Below are 27141 nucleotides of genomic sequence, written 5' to 3'. Positions count from 1 at the left end.
CTAGGCTAGTAAATTAGGGGATATGCTGTCCGATTTTCTATAGATGGTGACATGTTGACTTTTCTCTTTTTCTTTTATTTTCAGTGCAAGATGTGTATTTTACTATGTTTGGCTTTTTTTTTCTTTCTATTTTCAGTGCAAGATGTGTACTTTACTATGTTTTAATTTTCTATTTTCAGTGCAAGATGTGTATTAAAGAACTTTTTTATAATGTGCAGGTCTATATTGAGATGCATTTCTTTGGCGCAATACTAGACAACATTGGTAGTTCAAGTTTTTAGAATAAAAAATATATTTCACTAACTTTGTATACATTCTTGTTTAATATTTGGTGATAATAGAATTTGATTGTAGTATAAACTATCATGTAATATGATTTTGTAAGCCGAGTAGACTAAATATTGAAATTATATTTTTGAGTAATTAATAAAAAACTATTTTGTTGTATTTTCTTTTGAAATTTTTTAAATCTAACATATATAATATATTTTGGACACTCAAAGGGATATATTTTTTCTAAATCAAAATGAAAATTGTAGCTGCATTTTTTTTTTAAAAAAAATTACTTTTAAGGGCATGCAAAGTGAGTCCTAAAAAATTACTTAAAGCACTCAATCATATTTTTTAGGACTCGCATTGCGAGTCCTAAAAACATTCTTTTAGGACTCGCAATGTGAGTCCTATAAACTTAATTAAAAGTACTCAACTAGATATTTTAGGACTCGCACCAGATTTTTTAGGACTCACGTTGTGAGTCCTAAAAATGTTCTTTTAGGACTCGCGATGCGAGTCCTAAAAACTTAATTAAAGGCACTCAACCAGATTTTTTAGGACTCACAACGCGAGTCCTAAAAAACCTTAGTTTTTAAGGCTCTCAAATAGAGGACTCGCGCCCCGCGAGTCCTAAAACTTTTTTAGGACTCGCAATGCTAGTCCTAAAAATCCTTTTTTGTAGTAGTGTTTCCTCTGCATCTCCACGCCTTCTCATAGCTCATTTCGACCCTAAAATTGTGTGTATTTTCCTCCCTTATGTTGTTTGCCATGTACCGAGTACTATTGGTAGCAAATTTCCTCTTGATTAGGTAGCCAACAACCCACGGTGTTACTTGATAGTGGTCCTTCTCTCAGATTTCTTATGATCAAGTGTGTACATCATTGTAAACAATAATCTCCAGCCACAATCAGGATCCTTGTAGGTAATGTTGTTAGGAACGAGTTTCCTAATACGCAGTGGAATGGTGGTGGGTTAGCCCAGTGTACAACAAAAAATTTTGTAACATTAAAACTACCTTTAAATATGCGGATCCATTAATATATATATATATACATTAATCATAAGCAAGAAAAGAATAGAAAACATACATATTGATGCCTATCAAGTGACCTTTCCATCTTTCCGTAATTTGAATGAACTTCAAATCCAAGCTGCTCCCAGGTACTCACACCAAGATCTTCCACAACGTTTTCTACACCTCAAGAAGTGTGTGAGCACTTAGAGAATAAAGTATGGTTAATTTATGATTCAACTTGATGTACTCAACACATGAGATCAAGTGAATAGGCCTGAGATTGGTTCTTTATCTTTTTCAGGGAGAGATAGAAAAGTATCGTTCTTTTTCACAGAGCGGATTCTTTAGTATCTTGAGTATTCTCTGATTATTTTTTGATAAGTCTTACTTAAAATGAAAATATTTAATTTTAAAAAATAAATTTGTAACCAACTTACAATTTATCTTTTAATTAATTAATTATCTTATTAATGAAAATATCCAAAAAAACTAACTTTTGAATTTTCCATTAATTAATTAATTAAAATTGAAAAATCTATCCCTGAAAATTATGCAGTATACGCCACACACAGTACATGGACATTTCATTTATTGAGTACTTTATAAAATAAAGTGTCCATTGATATAATCATTACATACAAAATAACCCTCTAATAATGATTCATAATTAATCGGGAATAAAATTACCGTTTTACCCTTTTAATCATATCTTGTTTCCTTAAGTATCATCGACTTTACTAGTGAAGGTTAATTCAAAACTAAATTATGAATTTGAGCTCAATAACCTTTTCAGTCCCAAAAGTCAACCCTTAAGAGAACCATTATTCAATCTCTAACGATAAGGTATAGATTCCATATCTGTATACTATGTCCCCAACCATTTACATTAATGAGTTCCCAAAACAAAAGTTTCTAGCGTGATCATTCTGAAAAACCATAACGAGTAAATCAAAGAACTCATATAACATAAACGAGTTCATAGTAACTTCAGGATTAAGATCTATTTGTATATGATCATCAGTTGATATATTTAATTAATACTTCGAAACGGTATTTAACTAAGTATTAATAAACATATCTGGTCCAGTTCTATATATTCTCTAATATATAAAGAACCTCCACTAAAGTGTCCTACTACACTAGTGATCCAGATCTAGATCACATGTATTCATAATACTAGTGGACCGTACTTTCAGTAATTAATCTAAAGATTCCATAACTTTATTTTACTGCGAACTATTCAAGTTCATTTATCTCAAACGCAATCCTCCCGTACCAATACGTGGTTGAGATCACATATATGAACTTAGGAATTTTTCTGATATCTACATAATATTATCACAGAATAATATAGTCCATAAAATAAATGCATAACAAATTCAATTTATTTATTTATTTCATAAAACAATGTCTACTACATATGCTTTCAGGGCACAATTCCCAACAAATGTACCACACATCAGTACCAGATTTCATCACCATAAACTTAAAATTATTCTTCATCGCAAAGATGGCCGCCTTGGTTTTCAATTCAAGCTTGTTCTAAAAGAACTTGCCAAGGTGCAATTCTCCTAAAGATGTGCCAGTTGAGGAATGATGATTTTGATAAGAGGCCTCTATATGTTCTTTGATAAACATGGGAGCACTCCAAGTTCTACGATCTTCACCTAAGTCCAATGGATAACTCCATCTACTGCTATCTTCATTTTTACCTGGACCTGGACAACTACTGCTGGTCCCAGGTGTTTGCTGACCTTGTCTTTTGCACTGGTTTTCCTCTTAACTTGTACATGGATAACATCAGAACTATGGGTTGGCAAATCTACCCTCTTATCTTGCCCATCAATATCTATTGCATCAGCTGCAAGATCTTCATTGACATAAGGATCGTAGTCATAAGGATCGTACTCTGCTATGTCAGGAACATATGGCGGATCTCTAATAGGGATATAATCATAGACAATAACCAAAGGATTTGTCACTGAAACAAATGTCCCAACCTCACTTTGAGTTCCCCTAAAACCAGGACATGGGGGAGAAATATTCTCTTCAAATGGAACCTTTTTATTAATGCTGAGAAAGGTCGATGCATTTCCTAAACGGTCCTTCTTAACCAATGTTCACTACAACAAAAGCCCATTTCCATAACACAAAATTTTAACACTTTTAAAAAAGAGTTATAATATATATAAGTTTATATGCATATAGGCGGGACTTATTGTAATTTGGCGCCTAATTTTCCCCAGCCCCAAAATATTTCTATGGACTAAAAAACGTGTTATCATCCTCTCTCTTTCTCTGTTATTATTTCCTTCTCTCTCATAATTCAGATCTCTTTTTCTCTTTCTTTTCTTCTTTTTCCTCATCGTTCTCTCTCCTATCTTTCTCCCACCAAACCTCTCTCCTTCACTCTTTATCTCTCGCCTATCTCTTTGTGGAGCCCGACTGCCACCTTCCCCTACACGCGCCGGCTAAGGATCTTCAGAGGCTGTCGAAGCTTCAACCCACGCGGGCCATTGTCGTATTCCTATTCCTATTCCTATTCTCTTTTCATTTTTCATTGTATTTACATAAATTTCTCTCTCTCTCTCTACTTTCTCTCAGGTCTTCTACTTCGACGTCGGCGAGAATAGAAGGGGTCGTTTCCTCAAGGTACTCTCTGCGTTGACCTTATCATCCTTTTTGCCTTTGGCTTTTTCAAACTATGCAGGTATATAAGTACCTTATCATACTGTGTTTATACAAGTCTCTGTACATTCTTACATAATACATATCTATATTTATAAGTGAGCTAGGATTGTTGAATGTGGAGTGTGTGAGCTGTGATTGAGTGAGATGTGAGTATTTTTTTGACTCATTTGGGGGTTTTGATGCCCTAGTGGGTTAAATTTCGGGGCACCATTGTTAATTTTTTATTATTATTATTTGTTTATGTTCTTTAATCTTTGATCTCCATCGTGTATTTGATCTCTTTTCTTTAGTCTTTATACAACTCTGCTATGTAAATTTTTCATTTCTAAATTATTTTCGGAGAAGCTTACTTCTGTCAAGTTACAGACACTCACTCATCAGGAGAAGCTTGCTTTCTGGATCAATATCTGTAATTCTTGCATGATGAACGTAAATAGATGACCTCATCTAGTACTCATAGCTTCTTTTTGTTTCTTTTATGTATATTTTCTAAAGCTTTCATAAGTAAAAATAAAAGCACTATTTTACTGTAGGCATTCCTGGACCATGGAATACCAGAGAGTCCTGAAATAGTTGTTGCCTTGATGCAAAAGGTATGGAATATTATAGTATCAAAGTTTTGCTGGATTGTCATTTTCTTGCAGTGTAATACATTGTTAATTTTTGCTCTGTATTTATATGTTGGTTGTGGGTTTTCATCTGCAGATTCTATATAAAGTTGTATGATTCCCCTCCAAAGTCAACCACTGAGGAAGACGATGAGATGTCCAAGTTGCCTCCTTCTCAGAAAAAGAAAATGAGGCAAAAATTGAGAAAAGCAGAGGCTCGAGCTAAGAAAGTAATGTTTCTGACTTCTGTAGCTTTTCGGACCATTCCCCTACATTTATTTTTATCCTAATGTTTAGCATTCTTTTAGGAGGCCGAAGGTAAAAATGAAGAATCCAATGCTAATAGTGTCTCAAAGACTGGGAAACGAAATGTGAAACCTGTTGATCCAAATCCCCATGGGGAGAAATTGTTGCAGGTTCCGTGTGCCTTTATTTATTTCTCAGATTCCTGAATTGTGTTTTGTATTTTCCTTAATTGTTTGTCGGACATCTCTAGGAAAAGTGTTGCCCTGTCTGATATTTATGTGTTTATTCAGGTAGAAGATCCACTTTTAGAAGCTACAAAGTACTTGAAATTGCTTCAAAAGAACTCCCCTGATTCGTTAGAAACACACTTGCTTTCTTTTGAAGTGAATGTGAGAAAACAGAAGGTTTTGCTTGCCTTTCAGGTAAGCTTTTGTTTAAACCTGTGGCTGAGAAGCTTTTATTCTGAGCCCTCTTTTTGTCTTGAGCTGCATAAAGCCAACTGATGACTAAATTGTCTTTGGAGTGCAGGTTGTAAAGCAACTACTGAGGTTGAAAGCTGAACACCCAGATACACATCGTTGTTTAGTATGTATCTCTGTTATCTATGGCCATCATGTTTGTATATGTTCTTATCAGTTTGTGGTGATCTATCTATTCCACTCGAAATTATTGTTAACTGCTTAAATATAGATTAAATTCTTCCATAAAGTGGACTCGATGCCCACTCCAGTTACAGATGCTGAGAAACTCATTTCGAGTGTCTTGGAAGCAGAACGCCCAACAATAAGGTTCTTTTTCTACTTTCCTGTCTCTTTTTTGTGACTGTACATATTTAGCATTAAATTAACTGTTTTCTTTCCTTCTTTCTTCTTTTTTTTCTTTCTCTTTTAATAGTATTTTGCATGAGAAATCTCTTATAGAGGCAAACAAGATTTTCTTAGAGAAACTTAAAGGTGATTGTCAAACTTGTTCAGTGTAATTCAGTGCATAATCCATCATGTTTTATGCCATTTTGGTTAACCTTTTCCCCTTTGTCATTGGCTTTCTGCAAATTCCTTAATGCACAGAGCTGCTGCTGCAGAACTACTGTATGCTTTACAACCTGACAAGAAAGTTGAGGTTGTTAAGCTAATTGAGGACGCAACAAACAATCTAGTGCCAAGGTGATAGATGTTGTACATTGCTTTGAGGAGTTTCATTTTTGCTCAACATGTTTTGTCATGTTACATGGAAACTTGACATGTCATCATTTTGCAGAAACAGAGCACTTGGGCCAATCGGGGAATGGATACTTGAGGACTGTGTCCGGTCAGCGTAGATACCGGGAGCATGTTGTATTATACTCATTTCATTGACTTAATTGGTATGTACAAACAACTTATTATGTGAAATTTTTTTCCATGGAATTTGTAAATTAGCCAATGTGTATTGCGATATGCAACTTTTTTAAGTATTATAATTCAGTTCAATGGGTTTTATAGGATCCATTGAGTGTTTTTTTTTAATTTTTTATTAATGGGATTATAGGGTCCTTTTAGTTGGGGTTATAAAGCAGATATATTTATAATGAGTTTATATAGAAGCTATTGTATTATTATCCCTTAATTTGGCTAAATTTCCTTCTCTAGAGGTTGCAACAATAATTACTGGACAAGCCTAGTACTCTTCCATTTGATGAGGTATATTTTTCTTACTAGAAGTGCTACTTTTCAATTGCGTGTACTACAGTCATTTTTTGACCAACTGGTGATTAAACCACAAACTTATTTGATGAACAGAAAGGCAAACTAAATTTATGTGATTATAATCTATATCACTATAATTGATATTGTAATTTGTTTCTACTACTATATTTTCTTTTGTAAAACACTTGTGAGTAAGAATTTGTTGAAATTTGAGTGAAGGAGCTTCTTCCAAACTCTCACAGCTTTTAAGAAATAGACTCTTCAAATTAGCTTGAGATAAATCTGGCATATGAGTCAAATTCTTTGAAAATTTGAGATTGACAACTTTTAAGCTCTCAAGACACTGTAACAAAAGGAAATGGCAAAAATAAATAAATAAATATATTTATAGCTCACATATGTATATAAAGTAAAATTATGCCTTTAATTTAATAACATTAAATGCCCCTATAATTTAGTAAAATTATGCTTTTAATTTTGTTTTTAAATATAAATCTCAAACATAAATGATTATTGTACAAAAACCAAATAAGGATGCTAATGTAGTGGTATATGGTTCCAATTTAAATCTTGAATCTAATATAAAATTTTAAACACTTTAATGTACTATTATAGAAGCAATAGTTGTATTTTTATCTTTTAGATGTTGAATGTATTTTGATGCCTTAATCAATAATCAATCTTAAAGACAAAACTGGTTTAATCAAGGAATCAAATCAAAACAGAAATGAAACATAAAGAGGAACACAAACACAAACACATACGTGGTTCGAATGAGTGTTGGCTAGACACCACTCTACTCCACGGCCAAAACCAGCCCCAAGGGCTTGACAATCTCTTTATTGATTCTAAGTTTCAAGCTGTAAAAAGATAGTGGTTGTCAAATATGATATGTCATATATTGAATTGAGGCAGAAAGGAGCATAGACTTGTTAGTATAAGGTTATCAATATTGAGTGTTGTTTTGGTTTGGTCATATAGTATCTAATTCTGGTAGAGGAACTTGAAAAAGAGATAGTTTTTGTTGTGCCAAGTATATCAGGAAGAATACCACAAAACAGAAGCTTTAATCAAGATACAAATTTAAAGACCAAAAATATTGATCAAGCAAATAACAGTAAAACAAAGAATAACAAAATAACAGGAAACAACACACCAGAATTTACTTGGTTCGAACTAGAGCAAAATTGCTACTAGTCTACATCCAAGGGGCAGCCACTATTATTGATTCTTTCTTATACAATTCTCTTTGCAACCTTTACAACACTCTTGTCTCTGTTCCTCTCAAGATATTACAATTTTAGAGAATAAAACTTGTTCTTTTTCATGACCAGTGAAAAAACTAAAGTAATACAAACTTATATAGCAAAGTATTACAAGTAAAGAAATAGAACCAACAAACTTAACAGAAACAGTTAGAAGTGGCTAGTGTACTATCATGCAATAGTCCCTATATAACGCTTTTGATTATTTTTTTAGTTGTGTGGTATTTTTATTCCTTTAATGATTTTTTAAATTGGCATTTATGGGACCAAATGGGCTTTTTCATCTTTTCCGTGCAAATTGTTGATGTGTGCTATCACCTTCTTTTCCAGGCTTGTGATTAACTGCTATATATGATTTATGCTGTTTTCCAGCCTAATGTTTCAAATTAATTGGCAGGCATACTTGACAGAGGAGTACAAATTGATGGACTGGGTATGAAGAGCTTCATGACATATGAAAGAAATGTTCTATTTGCTCTTCGCTTTATGATTGATTGCAACATAGTTGGTGGCAACTGGATTGAAGTATCTGCTGGAAAATATAAGAAGACAGCTAAACATTTGTCATATTGTCAGCTAGAGTTTGATTGCCTGTATCCTTATAGATGTGAGGAGCACTTATACTTCACATGTGATTTGTTTATTTAGTTTTTAGTTCTTTCTCTGATTTGTTTATTCAGTTTTAATTGAAATTTTTACTTTCTTGTCTTTATATTTTTTTTTTCTGAAAAAAGATGATTTTTTTTCCTAGATAGACATTTCCTTTACAAATGTCTTTAGATATTCAGAACTTATCAGTCATGCACCAGAAGGAGAATTTTCCAAGATGGCTCCATTTCGCATACTGAGTTTTGACATTAAATGTGTTGGTCGTAAAGGTCATTTTCCCGAGCCTGGCCATGATCCTGTTATCCAGGTCGGACATGTTCATCTGTTATAGTTTATATAAAATTTACTGACTTTTAATTATTTATTTTAAATTTTTTTATTGGTCATTCTGTTTATAAGAAAAATGATAACTGATATTGCTCTAAGTACCTTGTAAGTAACATGGTTTCAACACATTATTACACCCTTTCTAATAAATCATTCAAATTCAAACATATATTTTTTCTTCTGTGCTATTCTGCTTTGAGATATAATCTAACAACTATTAAAAAAAACCTGCAGAGTACTTAGGAACAACAATATCACTGGTACAATTCCATCGAATAACGGAGAGCTCCAACAGTTACAAAAATTGTAAGTTAATTAAGAAACTCACTGGTACATTTGGTTAACTCTTTCTATCTAAAAAAAGCTGTCATTTTTTTTGGCAGTAACTTGGTTGGCAACAACTTTACAATGAATGGCTCAAACAACAGGTAAATTTCCTCAGTATTTTAGAATAGCTTCCTTCATTTTTGCTCTTATTTGTACTGCACTTAATAAATATGTTTCAAGTGTCTTATTTTTGCTCTTATTTGTATGTTAAGTTACTATCTTATTTTTGGAAGACTTATCCCCCTTTTTTTTCTGTCTCTTTTCCTTTTGCTCAGTCTTTATAAGGCTCCATGCAATGGTTTGAAGGAAATCTTGTGTTGAAGCTATTGTCTCCTAATAAAAGTTGCAATTCGTTCTATTGTTCTTTATGTTTTATTCTATTATAAATATTTTATTATGGGTGACTTGCTAATGTTGTTAAATGTGTCATCTTACAAGTTAGATTTTTTCTTGTTCTTTTGCATAATACATAGGGTTAAATGATAGGCTCTATGGAGCATATTAGGCTCTATAGTTATCTGTGCTGTTTTTTAGTTTTTTCTACTATTATTTAAATCTATTAAATAATTTGTGCCAAATTCTGCATTGGTCTTAATCCTGTGAGTTTGGAGAAAACTAGATGATTTCTTTCAAGTTGATTTACTCTTAAGTCTGAAATGTATGCTATTTTAAATGTGATCACTCTTCCATTTTCTGCAATTTGTATAGTCATTCATCTGTCCACAATGCATTTAAGCTTTGCTCCATTTTGTCACTATCCTTATCTAGATTTTTTTACTCTTCCAATTTCCAAATATCTCAGGAATGCCTTAACGTACATGGTGGGGCTGTATCATTGGGACACCCATTAGGATGCAGTGGAGCTTGTATCTTGGTCACATTGTTAGGGGTAATCTATAAGCTTCCCTTCACTTGCAATGCATTCCTAGTTTGACATTCTAATATCATTTATATAGTTCTCTGGTTTTGTTTATATGTTTTCTTAATGATCTAAAGTCATAGTTCGTGGTCATATCTAAGCTTATGTTTTCTTCATATACTCATGTGAAGTGATCTCGTGTTTGTCATTTATTCTTTTAAATTTCTGTTGAGAGTTTAGCTGTGGAATAAAAGAGACATTGGTAACTATGCTCTCTCTGATATATTTTACTTGTACTAATTTTATTCCAATGGGTAACTAGTTCATATACTGTAAACTTTAGGATAGAAAAGTTCAAAAATTTCTTTACTTTGTCATTATTTTGTGCTTGACTAGTACTAGAGAAGGTGAGGCTTTTAACTATCCAGAAGCTGTAATAATAACTATTGTCCTTTCTCATTAAACAAACTGAAAAAGGTTGAATAAAACAAAAAAACATTTATACTCTGCTGTCACAAAAATGTACAAGACTATTTCTGGATGATCAAACAGAATTAACTTAGATAATCTTTAAGTAAATGGCTAACTCATTAGAAGAGCAAACATTTCTCTCTACTAGCTGGACATGATACCTATGGGAACCAAGATATAGAAACATTTTAAAGTTAGATACTTACAGCTGTTGAAATTCTTGATTTCAGGTATTGACTTGCATGAAACTTATATAAATTTTTCTTCATTTCATTTGAGACAACTATGACAAAGTTCAGAGTGGGGTTTTCCTGATTATCACATATATGGCTGTCATGAAACATCTAATATCTAACAATATTTTAACTAAATGTATGCTCTGGTGTATTGAGCAAAACTCATATTGCAGTTCTGAGAGAAAAATATGGTTCTTTTGTTATTTCATTATTGCTATTAGATGGCTGTCTTTACTTGTCCCTAACTGACAAAATAATATTTTTTCATTACTCTCTTTTTCCAAGGCAAAAAATATCCGGTTAACAATAATTTCCGCAGCTAGTGTTATGGTGCTCTAAATTTGATTATTGTACCCTTCCTAAGACTATTTCATCGTTTGGAAAACTATCTATGGCTCTGAGGTTTATTTTTCTTAAAAAAAATAGATGTTAAAGGAGATAGCTTCTGACTAGACAATCTCTAGAAAAAGGTTGAGATATGACTTTACTTGTCCAATCAGGCCATTTTTTCCAAGTACTTCTGATTTCTGTTTTCCATGGTTGGACTATGTGCTCTTTCTTCTGCATTGCTCATATTTTGATGCTTCTCTGAATTTTCATAATGTGTTTTCTAACTAGGAAGGCAATGTTGCCAATCAGAGGGAACATCTAATTCTTCTCCTTGCCAATATTCACATTCAGAAAGCTAATAAGCAGTCTGTCTTGAAGGTATTATGATTGTTAATTAAGGTTGTAAAGCTTTGGCTTTAACTAATCCTCTTATTTAAATTTGACTTTATGATATTTGGAGTCTAATGTCAAAACTGGATATTTATGCAGCATTGTTCCTTTGTAAATTTCTATTTAATTAGCATTTGAAACATTAGTGGTGAAATTTAGGTTTTCAATAAGGTCTTCTATTTCTTTGAAACTCTTTTATGACTCTTTAATTTAAGGTCAATCACTAGAGTCTTGCTTGGTTTCTCATCAATGTTATTGGTACTGCAGAGTTATACATAGTATATCCCTTTGCCAATCAGTGACCTTGATTCTTGGTTGAAGACACCCTCCATATATGTTTTTGATTGCTCTGCGATTGGGGGAATATTGTGAATGCTTTTATTGAGGAAAAGCTTTAACTCAAAACATATAATGAATTGATATATGTATTGAAAATTAAGGTGCTACATGACATGAATTCATTATCTGTAATTCAGATATTTATATATAAATATATTTGTAAATATAGTGACTTGATTTGATGGTTTGGCAGCTTCATGATTGGGTTGCTTCTAGCTCCTCTGGATCCACAAGGGATTGCATTCTACTTGGAGCTTGTGAAGCACATGAGACTCTTCCACAAAGTGCTGAATTTCCTGCAGATGTGTTTACGTCTTGTCTCACAACACCTATTAAGATGGCTTTGAGATTGTGAGCTTCTTTTCTTGTTCGTCTGTTAGGATCGCCTATCGCGTTTATGCATCTTTATTTGAGATCATGCAGTTTTCTGGTTTTGCCTTGTGGTGTTTATTCCATATTGGCTGCTTCCTAGTTATTTTTAGTTTTTTGGTTTTTCCTTGTGGTGTTTATTCCATATGCCTTGTGACGTGATTGGTTTGAATAGATGCTTTGAAATATACATAAGTTAGCTAATCTCTGCCTCTATTTTGGGCAGTGAATGCTTTTTCTTATGAGACTAAATTTTTTTTGTTGTATTTTAAGTTATGGATAACAATTGGTTTTTAATTTTTAAGATAACAATTGATTTTTGTGCTGTGGATCATTAGATCTGTTTTATTAACATGAGGATGTAATATTTGCTTCTACATTTACTATCATTCTAGTCATAGAAATTCAGTATAGTTTAGTTACAAGTAATTTAGTTGCTGCTGTTGACAATTTGTGGTATCTAAAAGATGGAATACATACTGTAGTCTTGAAAAAACTTTCAGAAAATGGTAAGAGCTATGTGGGTTTTACAGTTTTATTTTTGTATGATACTTCAAGCACTGATCTGTAGACTTATCTTAGTTTTTGGTGGATCCTACTCCATTTTCTAGGATCTTGCAGGCAAAGGACACCAAGTGAATTAGATAGAGAGGTTAAGAACTTGAGGGTGGCATTTACTGACCTGTTTTTGAAGCATAACACTTCCAAAGAAACTACAAAGCCATCGAGATATTGATGCAATGAATGGAAGAATGTATTTCACTAATTTTTGTATACATTTCTTGTTTTGTATTTAGTGATAAAGGAATCTTAATTGGGCATAAATTATGTTGTAATATGATTTCTTAAGCCTAGACTAGTAGACTAAATATTGTAATTACATTTGAGTAATTAATAAAAATCTATTTATGTTACCTTATTTGGCTTCAACTTTCATATTTGTTTTCCTAGTTTTGTGTAAGTAAAAAAAGATTATGTTTCTCTAAGCTGATATAACACATGTGTTATACTAAAGTGTAGTATAACACAAATAATGTGTTATACTAAAGTTTAGTATAACACAAAAAATGTGTTATACTAAAGTATAGTATAACACAAAAAATGTGTTATACTAAAGTGTAGTATAACACAAAAAAAGTGTTATACTAAAGTGTAGTATAACACAAAAAAAATGTTATACTAAAGTGTAGTATAACACAAAAAATGTGTTATACTAAAGTGTAGTATAACACAAAAAATGTGTTATACTAAAGTGTAGTATAACACAAAAAAAATGTTATACTAAAGTGTAGTATAACACAAAACAAATGTTTTATAATCGACTATAAATACCATAATTCAACACTTATCTATATATTAAAATAACACAGAAATTGTGTTATCGTTGACAATACAATAACACATCTGTATAACACTGATAAAGTGTTATGTAAAGTACCCTGACCTACGATAACATAGTCGGTCTTAACACATCAGAAAGTGTTATCGTATGTTTTGATAACACATTTTTGGTGTTATTAAAAGCATTTTTTCTTGTAGTGACATTACACACAGATGAATCATATTCTCAACAGATTTCGATGCTAACCCAATGAATGATTGAACATGCCTATCATTTTTCATAACAGTAGGTTTGAAGGGTTTTGACAAGCATGTGTACAGGACGTCAAGTTTCAAGTCGTACACACATTTATCCATTTCAAGATCATCGTAAAAAATGCCATGCACTTGCTCGTACATCACACCCTTCTCCAAAGGTCGAACTTGATTTGCAGCATCCCTAAAAATCCAATCCCTATCTTCCATTTCCCAAACACCATTGTATGCAGCTAATATGGAAACAGTCGCATCTGTATTGAAAAAAGGGTCAAAAATTAATATTACAAAAAAAGTCAAAACATAACTGCAAAACATCGAGTTCCATCGAGCTTAATTGAGGTCAAGCATCAAGGCATGTTGAGGTTTATCAGTTTCTATCGAGGTGGTTTCCAAAGTAAATACATGAGTACCTATCGAGGCCCATCGAGGCAAGTCGAGAATAATTGAGGTAATCTTTCTAGTTCAATTATTCTCGGAATGTCGAGGTCTATCGAGGACCATCGAGTCACATCGAGGTGGCCTATCTAACTATATTCTTATGGACTTATCGAGGTCCATTGAGCAAAATCGAGGTGGACTATTTACTTAAATGAATATGGATCTATCGAGGACCATCGAGCCTCATTGAGGTCCCCTAATCCTAACACCAATTGAGACACATCGAGGCAAATCGAGGACCATCGAGTCTCTGATTATGTGAAACTATCGAGGCCTATCGAGTTTCATCGAAACTCATCGAGGTAGATAAAATACAGAGAAAACGCAAAGAAATGAAGATCCAATCCGACAGTCAAACAATACAATAAAACACGAATGCATACACAGATCTGTTCGAAATAGTTAAAGCAATGTAAATAAACAAGTTTCCTCACTACACATAACGAAAATATACTTACCCATAAGATTTGTGCCACTAGATCCCAAAAAAAAAATGGAGTTTCTTGCCATGATAGGATTCAAAACTTGTCCAAAGAACAACTTCAAATCTCAGATTAGATGAACTCCAAAATTATTATAGATTGAGAGAATACATGATGGTTGCCTTGTTTTTTTAGAGTGAGAGAGATTGAGAGAAGGGAAAACGTGACAGTTTGAGAGGGAGAAGACAATATGAGAAATAGAGAGGGAAATTTATGTTAGGGGCATTTTGGGAATCTAGAAGAATACTAACATAAAGGGTGATGTTTAATTAGCATGGAATAATTTTGTTATATGACCCCCTTTTATACGTCAATACTCAAATTTACCAACTTGTTGTACTCGGGAATATATTATCATTGCCAACCTCCATGATTGAACTATCATAAATGTATTGTGACAACTTTTTCTTTTTCTTTCATAAATAAAAGATTAAGAAAGTTTAAAATTCCAACAAAAGGGATAAGAAAGTTAGGGGAAAAAATAATTATAATTTTTTTTTCAAAATTTAATAAGTTGGAGTGTATTTGAAAACTTGGTGAGGTTGATTATAGCATGTTCATGTTTGGCAATTATCATCAAATGAAAAAGATATGAAATCCAAGCCCAAACCCTTCATTAATTGAGATCGAGACAAACAAAGCACACTAAACATATAAGTGAAGCATAAACGTATACCTTGATCATATGGACCCATCATGATCGACAAAATATATTTGAATTTAAACTACGCCATGTACGTATGAGTCATCTCAACACTCTAATCTCTCATTAGAGTCTTAGAAAACTAATGCCATGTTGTCAAACAAAACAAATTAGAGAAGTAAAAAGAGGAAGAGCATAAATGCATACATGCACTATGAAATAATTTATAATTTTCAAAAGAAAAAATGGCAAATTTCTAACTCGATTGGTATAGATAAATAAATTAAGAGACTCCAATTAGTCAAATACATGATCAAACGTACAAGTAGTATAATGATTTTTAAAAAGCGTTACCAAATTGTTTAAAAAAAAACAGTTGAGAGGATATATATATATTTAATTAAAAGCGGTACTTATTTAATTATTACTAGATAAAAGTAATTTATTTAGAAAATGTATTCATTTATTTTTATTTTATATTTTTTAATTGTCATATAAATTTTGAATAAATAAACAATACCATGTGTTATAAAACAATTACATAAACATATTAAAAAAAATTAAACCAAAACATATACTTTTAATATATAATAATTTTATTTGAAAAACGAAAAATTGTTAAAAAAAAAGAATCACTTATGCTTTGTTTGGTAAGAATGATGGAATGGGTTAATGAAGGAGTGTATATGAGGTTTGGAAAAATGAAATGAGATGATGGATTTGGTATCTACTTAAAACTTGTTTGGTAAGTTGGAAGGAAAGAAAATGATATTAAAAAATATAAATAATTATTAGTATATTTTACAATAATATCCATATAGTACTTGTATTTTTATTATTTATTTTCAATGGAAAAAAGATAAATACACACCAAATTTATATTTCACTTTCTCAATCTCTCTTACAAAGGAATGATAGTTTTTTGTGGGCCCAAGTGGACTGGCAATCCACACCCATCTCCACTCCTTAACTCTTTCCTCCCTACCAAACAAAGAAAACCTAAGGATGGATCAACCCAATCCAATGTCTTGAATTCATCATTCCTCTAAACTCTCTTACCAAACAAAGGGTTAGAAACACATTTTTTATTATATAAAGACTATATAAAAAATATATATATAATGCATTATAGTTTTAAAATTAATAGTTTTTATAATAAAATAAATTAAGTCCATGACCAATTTTGAGTAAATAAAATTTGAGGAAATTGTCTCGTTTTGAAGGGCCTCCCCATTAGGGTTAAGCATCAAGAGCTTGTGAACCATGGAAGACCTCATTCATCATATAGTATAGAATCTGAACATTGAAGACGATGTCGACAACTGGTTTTCGAGTGATGATGTCTCCATCTCCACTACTCAGTCTCTTCTTTTGGGAAGATTGTGTACATTCAAGAAATGCACCAGAGTGCTTTTGAAATCGGTACTCAACCGAATTTGGAGTTGCCTTGAGAAAGATTGGGACGTGAAGATAAAATAAAATACAGATAGTGAGGTTCTGTTAGGAACAAGTTTCCAAATACGCAACAGAATTGTGTGATGTGTTGGCCCAGTGTACAACAAAAAGTTTGTAACATATTTAAACTACTTTTAAATATGTGGATCCATTAATATACATACATTAGTCATAAACAAGAAAAGAATAAAGAACATATCTCTTGATGCCTATCAAGTGTCATTGCTATCTTTTCGTAAAATAAATGATCTTCCTATTCAAGATGCTCCCACGTACTTACACCAAGATCTTCCACAACGTTCTCTACACCTCAAGAAGTGTGTGGGCACTTAGAGAATAAAGGATTGTATATTTCTGATTCAACTTGATGTATTCAACACATGAGATCAAGATAATAGGCCTGAGATTGGTTCTGTATCTTTTTAGGGAGAGATGGAAAGTATCGTTCTTTTCTTAGAGCGAATAATTAAGTATATTCTTATTTTCTCATAAGACTAACTTATATAGAAAATTTTTAAATTTAAAAATTAAATATGTAACCAATTACAATTTATCTTTTAATTAATTAATTATCTTATTAATGAAAATATCAAAACTATGTTTTTGAATTTTTTATTAATTAATTAATTGTTGTACCCAGTTTTCGAGCCATGTTAAATATGACCTCGAAAGCTGGATTCGCAGCAAATGAACTCGTATAGTTTAAAGTATGCTCCAGGACTAAATATCGAGCCTGCAAGACATAGATGACCTCGAATATGGTGACCTCGAAGTGTTCATGATCTCGAAAGGTAGCTCCGGAGACGCATCCATCCTCAGGGATGACCTCGGATCAGAGGTCCGGAGACGCACAGACGATCTCGAAAGCCATGTGACCTCGGGAGATGTCTCTAGCTCGAAAGCTGACGAGAAACCTGGGAAGCTAAGGCCTTGGAGATATATGATAAAAACCTTGAATATCTATAAGTGTTGTCCATACAAGATGTAATCCTCATTTATTACTGTAAATCCCCTAAAATCGTGGGATATTATTTGGTCAGTTATACGTCCCCTGGTCTTCAGGGGACGTTTCCTTTTATATCTGATTAGGGGCATTTAAAGCCATTTATTTTATTTACACAAAAAGAGTAACTACCCAAAATATGTGGGATAGTACTCTGCAACCTTCTCTATAAATAGAGAGGTCATGCACCATTGTAAGGACCGAAAATTCTGAACCTTGAGAGAAAACTCTGAAGAATTCATCCTTGAAGAATTTTCAGAGATAATCTTAAGTTTAATAACAGAGACTCATGGACTAGACAGATTTAACTACTGAACCACGTAAAAATCGTGTGTTTGTATTGTCATATTTTAATTGGCCATTATCAGTTATTGTTTACGTGCTCTCCTTTCACTGTCGACGAAAAACGGCATCAACAGTTTGGTGCTTTCATTGAGAGCCTTAAGCATTCATCCCTAAGAAAATCATGGCCACAAACAATCAGAACACACCTGAAGAAAATTACCCAAGACGTCCTGGAAAACAGCCAATGGAAAATCTGGATGTTGAAGAGAGAAGTGGGTCTTTTGATTCCCGGGGACCACCCCCTCCACCAAGAGATGAGGATATGTACTACAATCCTGAGCGGTACGTTCCTATTGTGGAACTTGAAAACCGGCAACTGAAGCAGCTGTTGGCAGAGGCCAACAAATGGAATGAGGAGTTGACAAGGATAGCCGCAGAGGCGCAGGTGGCTCAGCCCCCGCCTCCGCGCGAAAACCAAGTCCTTCCTCCAAGGGACGTGCATGTTCCTCCCCGGAGGCCCCGCGGGCGTCCACGAAAGGATGCTGCCACAAGGAGGCCGACTCAACCTCCGGCACCAGCAGAGCCATCCGCTCCACCTAGGCCCCAGAGGAGCACTCGGGCTCGGGACCCGGCTAACCCTCCTGTGGAAGTGCCTGCGGGAGCTGAGAATAACCGAACCCCTGCAGAGGCTCGGACTCAGGTACCTGGGAGCGCACCGAATGCGATTGACCCATCTCGGGAAAATTCTGGACCCTCTAGGCCGCGACAAGGGTGGCAGCCACCGTCGCCTATACGGTTCCCTCCGTTACCCATAAGATATCCTTCGCCCACCCGCAGGAACGCTCAGCCCGTTCGAGGCCAGCATGAAGGGCGTACGGGGGAAAGACAAGAAAACAGGGAGACTTTCCAGGAGCGGAGAGGCGTTCCATCTGAGAAAAGTCAAACGTCTCAGTCTCGCACGGCGGAGACGAGGCGACGTGGGAAGAATCCATCACGAAATAACCGAGCAATTAGTTTCACCAGTGATGAGACCGGAGATACCAGGTCCATCAGTAAACATGACCGAGGTCGTAATAAAACTGGAAGCCGCAAGAATCGTCCCGACCTGCGAAATCATCTGAACCAGAGTCGAGGTAATGGAGATCAAACAAATCCAGACCTGAGGGATCGCTTGAATTGGTGTAGAGATCCCTCGCGGAGACGCGAGCCTGGAATCACGATCAATGACAATCAATTCCAGACAGCACTTCCTACTAACCCAATCCAAGAAAGAATCGATCAGCTCGAAAGAGCCTTTAGGCTTTTAAAGAATGAACGAGGAAATGGTCGATATGAGGACTCTGATGAGGAGCTCGAGCCGTTTGCTCCCCATATTTCCAACACTCAATTTCCTCAGGGGTTTTGGATTCCTCACGTCCCAACGTTTGAAGGAAAAATCGACCCGTGTAGTCACCTGAGCACGTTCAACACTATCATGAGAGCCAGTAACGTGGGTTACGAGCTCAGGTGTATGTTGTTTCCAACATCATTGGCAGGACCTGCCAAAAGTTGGTTCGAAAAATATAAGAGACAATCAATAACCTCATGGGAGAAATTGTCTAAAGACTTTAAGAAGCAGTTCAGAGCGATGATGGGGGTCAGGCCAGAGGCATCCACCTTAACTAACGTCCGACAACAACCGGGCGAAACACTAAAAAGTTACCTGACGAGATTTAATCTGGAAGTAGCCCGAACTCGTGACGTGGATGACAGTGGGCACATAATGGCTATCTGAGCTGGTGTATTACTAGGAAGTGCCCTTTGGGACGACATGCAAGGGAAACCAGTAAGGTCAATAACCGAGTTTAACAGACGAGCGCAGAGGTTTGTCAATGTAGAGGAAGCGAGGTCGACGCTCAAAGCGACGGCCCAGTCCGAAACTACAACGATAAACATCAACTCTGCCTCAACCTCAGTGGACCCAGCAGCTCCAAAGCCTGCCACGGAGAACCCCTCCAAGAGGAAAAAGAACGAAGGAAGTAACCTCGAAGCTGAGGGAGGAAAGAAAAAGAAAGGGGAGAGATATTTCTCCGTGTATAGAGTATACACCGAGCTCAATGAGTCTCAGGAGAACATATACCTGGCTAATGAAAACCAGGTCTCCTTTAGGCACCCGGACTCGAAGAGGAATCAAAAATCCAAGAGGGACTCCAGTAAATATTGCCGGTTCCACAGAGACACCGGGCATACAACAGATGAATGTCGACAATTGAAGGACGATATCGAAGGGTTGATCTCAAGAGGTTACTTCCGACAATATGTCAAAAACCAGAGTACTGGTCAGACGGCCGCGAGCCAGAGAGTATCCGTGCCCCCAACGACACAAAACAATAACTCCCGAGCTCGGGAAGAGGACAGGCCCCCGCCGATTGATGGAGAAGATGTAATAACCATCTCGGGAGGGCCTCACCTCGCAGGAGGGGGCAGGAATGCCCAAAAGAGGTATGTTAATGAGTTGAAGATAGGGGACGGGTCTCCTTATGAACCCGAACCTAGGGCACCAAAAAGCCAGAGGATTAAAACACAACCAATAACCTTCACCGAGGAAGACGCCTCCCATGTTCAGTTCCCTCATCATGATCCACCGGTCATTACTCTTCAGTTGGCCAATAAAAGGGTCCACCGAGTTCTCATAGATAATGGGAGCTCAGTCAACATCCTTTATAAAGCAACCCTCGAGAAGATGGGACTCTCCCTTCGCGACCTGAAAGCGTGTGCAACTACTTTGTACGGCTTTTCAGGAGAAGGAACTGCCTGTATGGGATCCATTGAGCTCCCTGTGACCTTGGGAGACTATCCAGTCTCGGTGACCAAGATAATGGAGTTCGTGGTAGTAGACTTACCATCTGCCTACAATGTGCTGCTCGGGAGACCCGCCCTGGTCGGGCTGGGGGCAATTTCATCAGTAAGGCATCTAGCCCTTAAGTTCCCGACCCCTAGCAGAGTCGGGACATTAAAAGGAGACCAGTTGGCAGGGAGAGAATGCTATAGCATCTCCTTGAGGGGAAAGAAACAAACGAATGCTCAAGCACTCGTTATCATACAAAACAAAGACGGAACGGTTTTATAAATTGACGAGGAGATTGATCCAAGGATTGAGGAGAAAGTTGACCTCGAACCTTTAGAGGAGCTCGAAGAAATTCAGCTCGAGGAAACTGATCCCTTGAAAAAGGTAAAGGTCGGAAAACACATCCAAGACGAGGCAAAATAGCAATTAATTTGTTTTTTGAAGAAAAACCAGGATGTCTTCGCGTGGTCACACTCAGACATGGTAGGGATAAGCCCGAATGTAGCAAGCCACGCTCTAAACATAGACAAAAGCTTTCCCCCAAAGCAACAAAAGCGAAGACAACTGGACGAAGACAGAAAGAAGGCGCTAAAGGAGGAGGTTGACAGGTTTAAGGCGAACCGATTCATTAGGGATGCCTTTTACCCTGACTGGGTAGCCAATCCAGTGTTGGTCCCAAAGCCCAATGGGACGTGGAGAACCTGTATTGACTACTCAGATCTCAACAAAGCTTGCCCAAAAGACTGTTTTCTGTTACCAAGGATTGACCAGCTCGTGGATGCCACGGCGGGGCACGGCCTGATGTCGTTCATGGATGCCTATTCTGGATATAACCAGATTCCCATGCATGCCCCCGACCAAGAACATACAAGCTTCATCACGGATAAAGGGCTATATTGCTATAATGTCATGCCATTCGGGCTCAAGAATGCTGGAGCCACATACCAGCAGCTCCTAAACATGATGTTTTCAGAACAAATAGGGAACAACATGGAGGTTTATGTTGATGACATGCTTGTAAAGTCACGACTCAACAAGAACCATGTTGATGATCTCGAAGAGTGCTTCGGCGTGCTCAAGAAGTACAACATGAAGCTAAATCCTCATAAGTGCACTTTCGGGGTATCTTCAGGAAAATTTCTGGGCTTTATTGTGAACTCTCCTGGAATCGAGGCTAACCCCGACAAGATCAAGGCCCTGATTGACATGCCCTCGCCTCGAAGGCACAAAGATGTCCAAAGTCTGACTAGCAGGATGGCAGCCCTAAGCAGATTCATCTCGAAATCTACGGATCGTGGTCTTCCATTTTTAAACTTACTGAGAGGAGGAAAGAAGTTTGAATGGACAGTAGAATGTGAGCTGGCCTTTCAGGAGCTCAAAAAGCACCTTGCGGAACCACCCATCCTATCAAAACCTGAAACGGGGGAAATAATGTACCTGTACCTTTCAATCACCGAACACGCGATAAGTGCAGTGCTCGTCCGAGAAGAAGAGAGGGTGCAAAGACCCGTTTACTACATCAGTAAAAGATTACTGGGGGCAGAGTCAAGATATCCATTAATGGAGAAACTCACGCTCAGTCTAATTCATTCATCACGTAAGCTCCGCCCTACTTTCAGGCACATCCCATCCATGTGCTGACTGATCAACCACTTAGACAAGTCCTGTCTAAACCAGAAGCTTCAGGTCGACCTCTTAAATGGGCTGTTGAGCTCGGACAGTTCGAGATCACCTACCACCCAAGAACGACCATTAAGGCACAGGCATTGGCGGACTTTATAGTGGAATGTACTGGTATAGCCGATGACGAGGTAATAACCACGGCCCACGAGCTGTGGAAACTTTTCGTCGACGGCTCGTCAAATGAAAATGGAGCAGGGGCAGGGGTCATTTTGGTTACCCCCGCAGGAAGCAGATTTCATTCTGCCCTAAGATTTGGCTTTAAAGCATTGAATAATGAGGCCAAATACGAGGCTTTACTCGCGGGACTTCGTATAGCAAAGGAGCTCAAAGCTAAAGCTATACATTGCTACAGTGACTCCTAGCTCATGGTTAATCAAATCCTAGGAGAATACCAGGCTCGTGGCACTAGAATGGCAGCTTATCTGGAGAAGGAAAAATCCGCATTAGAGTATTTCGAGTTTTATGCAATCGAACAGGTTCCCCGAGAACGGAACTCAAATGCAGATGCCTTAGCTCGACTCGCCACATCCGCCGAAAATGAAGAGCTGAATGTTGTACCCATAGAACACCTATCAGCACCTAGCATTAATGAGCCAGAAGAGGAAGATGTGTGTATGATCGAAACAGAGCCGACCTGGATGACCCCGATAATTGATTATCTTGAAAATGGAACTCTTCCAAAAGATCGGAATCAGGCTCGAAAGTTGATGTATCAACTTCCCCGTTACACTATTTTGGATGGAAGGCTATACCGAAGGGGGTATTCCATGCCGTTACTTAGATGCGTAACCCCTCCCGAAGCTAAGAAAATCATTGAAGAAATTCATGAAGGGTTCTGCGGAGATCATACCGGGGGGCATAGCCTGTCCAAGAAGATCATACGCCAGGGATATTTCTGGCCAACCATTAAAACGAATTCTTTCGAGTATGTGAAGAAATACGACAAATGCCAGAGATTCGCCACGATACCCCGAGCCCCACCATCCAAGCTGACCATGTTGACATCCCCATGGCCTTTCGCGGTATGGGGCATCGACCTCATAGGCTCTCTCCCGACTGGCAAAGGCGGAGTGAAATATGCTGTAGTCACCGTGGATTACTTCACAAAATGGACGGAGGCTGAACCATTGGCAACTATAACTTCAAAGAAGATCCTTGATTTCGTAGTAAAGAGCATCGTGTACCAATACGGAGTGCCGAGGAAGATCGTATCCGACAACGGAACCCAGTTCGATTGCGACTTGTTCACCAACTTTTGTGCAAAGAACGGCATAATAAAGAGTTTTTCATCAGTGGCTCACCCTCAAGCGAATGGCCAGGTCGAAGCTGTGAACAAAACTCTCAAGAGTTCTCTAAAGAAAAAGTTGGAGGAAGCAAAGGGACGGTGGCCCGAAGAATTGCCCCAAGTCCTTTGGGGATACAGGACCACGGCTCGAACCTCAACAGGACATACCCCGTTCTCTCTAGCATACGGCTGCGAGGCAATGTTGCCCATAGAAGTCGAAATCCCCACGATCCAAACTCAGATTTACGACCAAAGTTCAAACCATGCTCAGCTCGAGGAAACCTTAGACTTTATTGAAGAAAAAAGAGAAGAGGCTCAGCTGAGAAATGCCGCCTACCAGCAACAAACTACCAGATATTTCAACAGGAGGGTTCGAGATCGAAAGTTCGGAATGGGAGATCTGGTGTTGAGACGCGTATTCTTGGCAACTCGAGATCCGGCAGCTGGAGTGCTCGGGCCGAATTGGGAAGGACCATACCAGATAGAGTCAGTCATCTGACCTGGTGTGTACAAACTTGCGAGATTAGATGGGAGCATGGTACCGCGAGCATGGAATGGCGAACATCTTAGACCTTACTATCAGTAGTGTAGGAAAAGTGTTGCCTATAACCATGAATTTCAATTTGTATTAGCTCGTCTGTTTTTTACTTTCATCAAATAAAAGATCCATTTCGCTCAAATATGTTCAAATATGTTATCTCTTTTTATTTTTGCAATCTCTCTTAATTTAATAACCTATGGTCACACTCATAGGATATTAAGGGGGCATCATTGGTGCTGCAAAAGTTCCTCGACTTGCTGTCGCAGTCTGGAAATCTCCGCGGTGTTGTCAGTTGGTGGTGCCGACGCGTTGCGGCGGGCAGTAGCACGCACTCCCCCTCGGCGAACTGGAGGGACTTCATTGGTCGCTGGAACATCCTTGGAGGCGTTTCCGTTGGTGCGTTCAGATCTTTGGAGCGACATCTTCACCAAAAGTTCTAACAGTCGAGAACATGTTAGAACTTACCCTAATAGGCTCTAAGGAAAAACTTATTCTAAGACAAACATATCTCGGACCTATTTATTATGACTTCTTATGAAAAAATTATATAAGTCTTTATTATTATTTAGAGTGGGTTTCTATACTTAGAAAAATAAGTCATCTTTATTTTCTAAGTGTGTTTCTAATTATCCTATATGACTTAATTCTCAGGCTCGAAACTTATCTTTGTTCCAAAGTTAATCATATTGAGGGAGGGCTGGGATCAGTAAAATCGTTCCCACTACTATGGCCCCCTAACTCTCAATAAGTAAACTTGGTTCATTGATATGTATCCACCCTCACCGAACTTAGTCATTATTCATTTTATTTATTATTTATTATGATTGCGAAAATAAAATCAAACTCATACATGATAATAAAATAGCATGTTATTCATTTGGAAAAAGATTTTCACTTATTACAATCATAAAAAAGTAAATAAAACAAACAATAAAAACTACTAATCTAAAAATCGGGATCTTCTACATCCGATCCTTCATCTAGCATATCGTCATCTATCTCCTCATAATCATCATTGTCATGAGCATCAAAATGTCCTCTAGGAAGGTTTGTGAGAATCCTATGTTTTTGCTCATTTGTGAATTGAAACTCGAATTTTGCAGTGAACCTAACTAAGAGGAAATAGTAATGCATTGCTAATGGCAGTTTATCTTCATCATTCATAGTTTCCCATATTTCTTCTAAGGCTGCTATTACAGGATGGAAATCTATAAATAGCCTAATTATTAGTACATATTGTTCCGTTGATCTTAACATTATTTGCTTAGACTCTTGAAGGTGTCCTATCTCTTGGTGGAACAAAAGCAGTCTTCGTGTGATTCTTTCTAGTGCTCCTATGGTGTTTCTTGGCTCCCTTATTCTTTTTAAAGCCTTAATGGCTCGGATATCTTGATAGGTTAGAGCTCCGTTCATACTTAACTGAAAACATAAAGGCTAAAGTTGTTAGCTATATACATAAGCAAAATAACTTGTAACTTAAATACTTACTTGGCAGTCAAATTCGGAGCTTTTGAGTGTGCGTATCGAGGAGAACTTCATGCGAAGGAACCGTTGCTCTGATACCAACTGTAATGACCCACTACTCTAGACTTTTGGATCATTAACGAAACTATACATACAAAACCTTAATAGAACTTACATTTGCGAAAAATACCATAATTTTATTAAGTAACTTGTAAAAATAAGAGTTACTTACAAAATATCAAGAAGGATATGGGATCCCATTGTCTTTAAAAACAAAACATAATTTAAAATGAAAGGAATTACATAAGAAGTGCGGAAAATACATGTAAAACCATAAAAAAGTAAAACAAGACTACGTCCTCGAGAAATCGAACTCTCGACTCCTTGACTCCATTCACCATCGATACACATTCTCTAAGCGTCCACGAATCTTACCGCCTCTAAAGCTATTTTCCTGCACGTAAAACAAAAAGGAATGAGCCTAATGCCCAGCAAGGAAAATATAACACATAGTCATAAACATAAATTTCATAATAAACATAAAGACATATCATAACACTTATTACATACACTTATTATAATGGTCATTGTTACTTGGGGTCCCATAGACTAAACAATTCATATGCCCATGAGATTAGTGGGGTCCTACTAGCTAAGTAGGTCATATGCCCATAATATATTTGGGGTCTTGTTAGTCATATGGGTCATATGCCCAAGCCTACAACATACATATTCATAACATATTTATAACATATTTCATAACATAACACATAAGATAACATAAGCATAAAACATATAGATTCTATCCTATTTTCCTTACCAAAGTTACCGGGATAAGAGGACAGCGTTGGGACTTTGGAACACTCCTAATAACCATTATCAAAAAGAGTGAGTCTAATGAAGAAAAGAGATGAAAAGGAATGGGAGGACTAAACCATTGAGAGAAATACTTACCAAAAACTTATATGTAAGTTCTTAGATTTCCTAACCAAAATAAGAATAAGGTTAGAAGGCTGGTAGAAGATTATGAGAAAGAAAATAACATAAAACCAATGAACTAGCGTTTTGGGTTACCTTGAAGACTTGTAAGACCAATCTACACCTCAAACCGAAATACTATAAAACCTTACTTCCCAAAGTGTTTGATAAGCTTATGATGATCAAGCTTATGATTCCCCAACCCAGGTGTTTACACTCTCACACTCACTTAGCACTTGCAACCTCTGAACTTAGAGCAAAAGATGAATAATGGCTGGGTACTAGGTCCCATTTATAGAGTTTAAGAATGAAATGATCTTAATTTTACTTGAATAAAAATAATAGCTTTTTAGGTGAAAATAATTTGAATAATCGTTCAGCAGAGGCTGAAGACTCGTTCAAAAAGGTGCTGGACTT

At 36.5% G+C, this 27141-nt stretch overlaps 1 long non-coding RNA gene across 1 annotated transcript; it reads left to right on the top strand.

The window, feature by feature from the left end:
* Positions 1-12416: 12416 nt before the first annotated feature.
* LOC133783994 (uncharacterized) lies at positions 12417-12955 on the top strand. The gene is made up of 2 exons (XR_009871063.1): positions 12417-12550; positions 12653-12955. It is a non-coding gene; the product is annotated as an uncharacterized LOC133783994 (long non-coding RNA).
* Positions 12956-27141: the final 14186 nt, after the last annotated feature.

The sequence above is a fragment of the Humulus lupulus genome, chromosome 6 (assembly GCF_963169125.1).
Source record: "Humulus lupulus chromosome 6, drHumLupu1.1, whole genome shotgun sequence".
NCBI lineage: Eukaryota > Viridiplantae > Streptophyta > Magnoliopsida > Rosales > Cannabaceae > Humulus > Humulus lupulus.
This window is presented reverse-complemented; position numbering and strand designations above follow the sequence as displayed.